Genomic DNA, 6,885 nt, shown 5'->3' with positions numbered 1-6,885 from the left:
CGAGTTTTAGAGAACCTTAAGCAAGATGGAAGCAATTTCAGCGGGGTAAACTAGACTGGGAAAGGGCACAAGAAGACATAGTATACCAACCAGAAAGCAGCAAGTAGCTTTGCACAGAGGCTATATTTAAAAATAAAATCATACCACTGACTTAGAAGAACGAAGTATCACCTTTGCGCTTTTCTTATCCCAAGGTGGGCAAAGAAGGGAAAGCAGGAGAAGCCCAGATTCCCTCTGGTGGCTTAGGGACAGAGATGGAAAAAAACAGGATGGAAACGGTGACACCACAGACAAAAATAAATAGTTTTCGGGGGGTATTTTTTTCAGTCATGGGATGATCTGGGTATTAATGAGAGTTTCCGTCATTGCTGCCTTTCTGCTTTTACCTTTCTGTGTTCACTCACAGGTTAGTCTGTCAGCTGAGAGCCAACAGCCACGACTGCTCTGCTTATAGAGAGCCATGTTTGTAAAAGGTGAACATATTGTCAGTAACACACTAGAGGAAGTTAGCAAGGATGGAAGAGTGTTCAGGAAAAAAGAGGGAAAGGTACATCAAAGAAGTAAAAGGAGGGCGGCTGGGGCAGACAGAGTATGTAAGATAGCTTCAGGGATGAGAAATCAATCATAGGACAAAGCTATGCAAGACAGAAACAATGGGAAAGACCTGTGAGATGGGCTGAGAAAAAAAAAACAGAGCAAATGAGGGGAAAGAAATGGAAATAATATGAAAGAAATCAAAAGTCTAAAAGAAAAAGAAAAAAAAAGAAAGGAGACAAAGGAAAGGAGAAATGCGACCTGGATGCCCATCAGATCTGATCAGCTAAAAGCCAAATGCAGTAATTTAAACAGTTTTGGAAGTGAGAGCTAAGAATGTGTTAAGTAACAGATTTCCTTTTGAAACTGGGCTTTTCTGCCTGTGGACAATGAGCCTCAGACATTTGTTTCACCTTGTGCCAGCTTCCTTCTTAAAAAAAAAAAAAAAAACAGCTAGTTTTTCTTTGGCATTATCAGTAGGTGGATCATAGCCATTTTTAAATGTGATGTCATGGGACTGCATTCACCAGCCCAGATCAGAAATAATACACAATGCTTTTCCCAAAAGGGGCTACGCGTCAATGTCACTAAAATGCCGTCCCGTTGTTTGCTTTCTTGGCATGCTCAGTTTTTGCCTAGGAAATATGGCAGAAATTAATATAGAGAGAAACATTTATATAACATAAGCAGTGCCGATTGGCCCCAGGAGAACTTTTTGTTTGATCTCATGTAACAGAATGGCTACAAATCAAGGGCTGCAGACAAAAGTTCAACAGTATTATGTTATATAGCTGTGAAGGTTGTCCTGATCACTAGCCAGCAAAACAGAAGGTCAGGGAGCGTCTACACTTGTGAGCAACTCATTTTCAAGGTCTGCATAATGGGCTGAGCAAGCTCATGTTGACCTGGTGCCTTTTTTCTGTGGAAATTCACGAAGGAAGCACTCCCCAGGTTTTAAGGTTCCTTTACCTGTCGGCAGGGAGAGAGAGGATGAAGTGGGTTTGCACATACTGAAGAAAACCCAGAGAATGTACTGATCAAACTGCAGGGATTGCTGAGATAGTTGTGATGCCAGGGATGTCCCAGAGACAGGAATGCCTGCCCAGCGGCTCTGGCCTGCCCTGCCAGTGAGACGGGCCAGTTCTGAGAGCCATCAAAAGGGTTCGGGTTACAAAGTATATTGTTTTCAATCGTTTTTTTCCTGAAATGATTTAAATTCTCCTCCCTTTCCTTCTTTTCCCCACATGAACTCAGCTTTGTGTATGTTCTAAGGAGCTGTTTGTTGTTATGATCAGAGTTTTTGAGCTGGCACCTATTTTTACAGTGATTAGCAATTGTTCTCGTAAGCGGTTAGCATCCTCTCTCTGCTGCAGGAGGGAAGAGAATAATTCAGAGTAAATCACAGATTTGTTTCTGATTAAACTTCCTGGTTGGGGCCATTTGATGACATCTTTTCTTTTCCATGCTCAATTAGATCCTTAAAATCCCCTGCATCTGATCCATGCCATTGCTGTGAATGACAGACAGGCATAGTGCCATTCCCGTGACTGAATTACTAGTGGTATTGAAGTTACTCAAATGTGTAAATTTGTAATAACTGCTTAATAATAATAATAGTTATCTCCTTGGGCTTTTTATTGTGATGATTATTGTTCTCTTCTCTCTGGTTTGCATAAACCTGTACTGTTGTGATGTGGGGTCTGCAGGTAACGTAACCTTGCAGGTGTTGGAGCCCTGGATCCACACGTGCACAGAAAACAAATTTGGAGTCTTAGATGTGAGGAACACTGAAGGGCAAGGATTACATTTTTTTCTTATGTCTCGTAAAGTGCCTATATAATGTTGATAAAAAAGCCAAAATAAGAGCAATTAGTATTTTTTCTGTTAGAAATTCAACTGTAATCTAAAACTGACCATAATAAGTATGCAACTTTCTCAGAATTTTTAAAATTCATAATTCTTTGCCCTATAATTTCTACAAGTAATTCTTGTATGCAAGCACTTTACTGCACATTTTCAGCTGTGCTGGTTAGTTGTCCCGGAGTATTAAGGTTGTTATGCATCTTGTGCCCTCAATTACATTGATATAGTTGTTCAGTTATAATATGCACATTTTCTACATTAATTTCTGTTAATATATTGTAATTATTGCTTACAGTACACTGTTGCCATAAACATTCCTGCTAATCAAAAGATTCCTGTGAAAATTTTCAGATTCCTCACTTAGAGATGTGTACAACTGATACAGACATCACAGGGAAATTTTTAATCCCTCTAGTTGTGGAGGCAGCTCTTTCATTTTTCATTCTGCACATTTATGTATTTCAAAAATATACAACAACTGGCAACAGCAACATCTTCACAGCTTTTATCTGAATGTAATTACAAAACCAAACCAATTAATTAAGCCTTAGAAGATTCGACTCACCACATACCTCTTTTACACAGAGTTTCAAATACTGGCATGGCTGGCTCTGTGGAATGTCTTACGCTTTGACGCGCTTTTAAAATAATTAAAAACGGTGTGTTACTGCATAGCTGGAGAAGCAAAGGAGGAGAAGTTCTTTTATTGCTCATTACCAGCATATCTTTATGACTGAGCAGTGACTGTCTTGTGAAGCTCTTTACTTTTCAATCCCTGCTACATGTGTTTAGGCACAGCAGTGCTCCAGACAGAGCGCACATCTCCTCCATTTCTACCGGGGTATTTCACTCCCAATTCAATTTCCACACGCTTAACAAGGTTCTTGCTGAGAAGCCACACTCTTGCCATTTACAGTTTCAGCCAAATGGTACAAGTGACATGCTCCCTTTTGCGGTAATGCCTATTAACTTTACTCTAGTATGTCTCTTTCCCTCCTAAGATTATTTGTGGGTGAATAGACAGGCTGTAGCCGAAAAACTAGCTCCATTTTTGAGGTTTGATACTCAATTTTGTAAGTGTAATGGACACTAATCACCAATTCCTGTTTGCTTGCTTCTTAAGTGCTGTGATTGTGGCTGGAGAATCCCCCCAAATCCTCAGCAGATCATTAGCATGTGGCCTCCTGACCCCCAGCGTGTGCCCTATGAACTACAGACTGATACAGCCTCTGCTGCACCGTGCCGCCTGTGCCTGACAGTACCGCGTCATTTCCTAGGGCTGACACTCGCAACTAACAAGAAATTTAGAAATAGGACAGGTTGGATTTAAAGCTGTCGGAGGGTTGTAGTTATGTGTGGTCTGAGCTTCTCCCTCAGTAAATTGACAAATTAACAAAAGTCACAAACATGAAGGTTTTAATTCACCTTTTAATTCACCTTTTATTCCATCTTTACCTGGTGTCCTAGGTTGCAGTGTAAAATGTGCCAAAAGAAAAAAAAAAATATTCTATTACCATCTTCAGGAGCTGTTGAGACCAGATGGGGCGGTGCTCTCTGCCTCCCCCTCTAGACTATCTCCTGTCAATGGGCACAACAATGCCTTATCGCATGACCCACCGATAACTCGCTCCTGGGCTATCTCCTGTTCATGGCCCATCAAGGAACTGCCTCACGACTCCCCATCCCATTGTGAGATGCTCCGCCCGGGGGGGGGAGGGAAGGAGCCAAGCAGTCCATGCCAAATAAAAACTGAGATCTCGAACACCCTAGCAGCCTTCTTCCACTGGATTCCCAGAGGAGTTTTTCCCCCCCACTGGAGTTCCAGAGGACAAGAGCTACCTGCCGACCACTGGACCTTCGGAGGAAGACCAGACCCTTTTACCTGATCGCTGCTTCCACAGAACTACACCCATCGCTTCAGGAGGACTGCAGCCAGCATCTTATCAGACTGCTACTGCCACCTTAACAGGGTGTCAGGTTGTATTCCTGACTCTGTCAGTGTAAACCAGTGGGTTGTTTGTTTTTCCCTGCCTTGTGTTATATATATATATATTAGTAAAGAACTGTTATTCCTATTCCCCATATCTTTGCCTGAAGGCCCGTTAATTTCAATTTCAAAATTATAATAATTTGGAGGGAAGGGGGTTGCACTTTCCATTTCAAGGGAGGCTCCTGCCTTCCTCCACAGACACCTGTCTTTCAAACCAAGACACCTGGACTACTGGTTACTCATTTCTCCTGCCTGAAGGACTCCCTTGCAGATTCGGGAAGTGCGCTCTCAAGAGTCTTCCCAGCTCAGTTCAGTACGAACTGAATGACATGAGTTGCCTGGTACCAGGCTGGCATTCTGTAGCTGGCACCATAGTGCAAGGAAAGCTCGCTGCTTGGCAGAGCCGCCTGCAAACACATGAGCAATGCTTCCATGAGCTATAAATAGCGTCTCTTAATCCTTGCATTGATCTTCACGGGCCTGCTTAAGGTTCACCCACCTATGTTTGTATAGATTAACGGCATGTCTTTGATTTACAATAAAATCAGCTGTGTCTCAGTATACCGTTAAGCCCTACGCTTTGTTAGGATTTAACGGGCAGTTACTAACGGCAAGAGGTGTGTCCCAGACTAAAAGGGGACACAAAGACCTAATGGCCAGTTAGTCTAGTACTTCGAAGCCGACCATTAATAAATAAGCATTTTAATGTCCTCCACAGTATTCTTTTGCTGGCACACTTACAAATGCCGTCTTAGTCCTGACATCAAGACTGATCTGCCGCCACTTATCAGAGAGAATGAAGAGAAACATCTTCCATATCACAAATACCGATTATTGATCCAGTAATGCTCTACTCGAGACGCTGGCAAACACCAGCCCAAGCACACTGCTTGTGAGTTGAGTTGCCAGCCAAGGGGCCGCACAAGTGGGTCTGGTTTGTTGCTGCGGTCAGGATTCCCAGTGAGGAACCTGTCACGTGGCATAAAGCTGGCACTTGGGATTTGAGAGAGAGTGGGGCTACCTGTTCAAAAATGATCTTTTAGACAGACATCATGTTGGTTCTGACACAGGGATGTTACCAAGTGGTGAAGGTTTTGACACTGTGCTGCTGAAGGGACTGCCTTTCAGATGAAATGGAAGATCAGAACTGCAGGAGTCTCATGTTGTCAATAAATCTGATCCTCTGACAACTTCCGCATGGAAAGGAGTCTTAATTTTCATGTTTTCGTTACTCCATTTTGCTTTCCTAAGCTTCACTGCAGCTTATGTAGGACACACGTGTTTTTCAGTCTTATCCTGACATCTAATATAGTTAAATAATTGTACGATTTTCTGCAACTGATGGCATCCACATGCCTCATGATGATGTTACCATTTATAAAATTCAGGAAAAAGAAAGAAAAATTATTTTGCGACATCAAGACATTAATATAATTCAGTATGTGACAGGAAGCTGAGAGGTTACATCTATTCTGGTGACAGCAGCTTATCAACACCGCTTTCATGTAACACTTTGATTACTAATTATGTTGTTAAAAACACCCTATTCCTACCTTCATTTTTATATTGCTGTTCTGGTACATGTGAATACAGTAAGTTCTTCTTTCCCCTTCCTCCCCCACAAGAACCCTTAAAGCTTTCAAGAAATGCATGCGTTAGTTTTTGAGGACTTCTGCTTTTAAACGGATGGTGTTGTTCGATCAGAAAGATAGTTTGCTGTTTGACTTAATCTCTGACTGAAAGCCAAAGTTTGAACTATTTGCTGTTGGGGAAGTCAGTCAGTGGTTTTGGGTTGCACTAACTGAGCAAGTTTTCCCTTTTTCTCTGGAATTGGGGTCAGCTATACAAATAAAGTATACAAATAAAGTCAACAAGAATTCTGTGGATGTTATTTTCTTCATAAAGCCTGAAATAGAAGCCAGGATATTTTGGCACGGAGAAGGAAGGTTGGAACTAGAAGGATCTGGAGCTACTGGAAATAAAGATTTCTGACACGGAAAGTGTGGCACACCAGAATCCACATGTTCAACACTACCATGGGGGTACTTGGGAGCCACCTTTGTCAGGAAATGGAAAGGAACGGTGGAGCTGGAAGGCTCGTTAGTGCTTCTTTCACAGGGCAAGAGATGAAAATCAAAGGAAAAAACATGCCCTTTCAGACAAACACTTCAAACATCCCGTTTCAGGGGTCTTTTCTGCTACCAGATGCTCATAACTATTTTTTAAATCAAAAGTTCACAGATCTCAACACAACAGACCCCAACAACGCACCCCGTACAGGTGGGTCACTATGTGACCGCCACACGATGTGCCCTGACAGTTGGACTCCGAAGCTGAAACAGGACTCGATTAACCAGCCCGGTGCCAGTCAGGGCTGGAACATGCTGGCGGAGCGGAGAGAGAGCCGTTTCCCACCCAGCATCCAGCTCCAGGACACGGCAGCCAAGAAGCAACTCTGGAGACGTGAGTCCTGAGCCTGTGCTGTGGCAGCTGCGTGC

The sequence above is a fragment of the Leptosomus discolor genome, chromosome 11 (genome assembly GCF_034619465.1).
Source record: "Leptosomus discolor isolate bLepDis1 chromosome 11, bLepDis1.hap2, whole genome shotgun sequence".
Taxonomy (NCBI): Eukaryota; Metazoa; Chordata; class Aves; order Leptosomiformes; family Leptosomidae; genus Leptosomus; species Leptosomus discolor.
The sequence above is the reverse complement of the archived record's forward strand: the minus strand, read 5'-3'. Positions refer to the sequence as shown.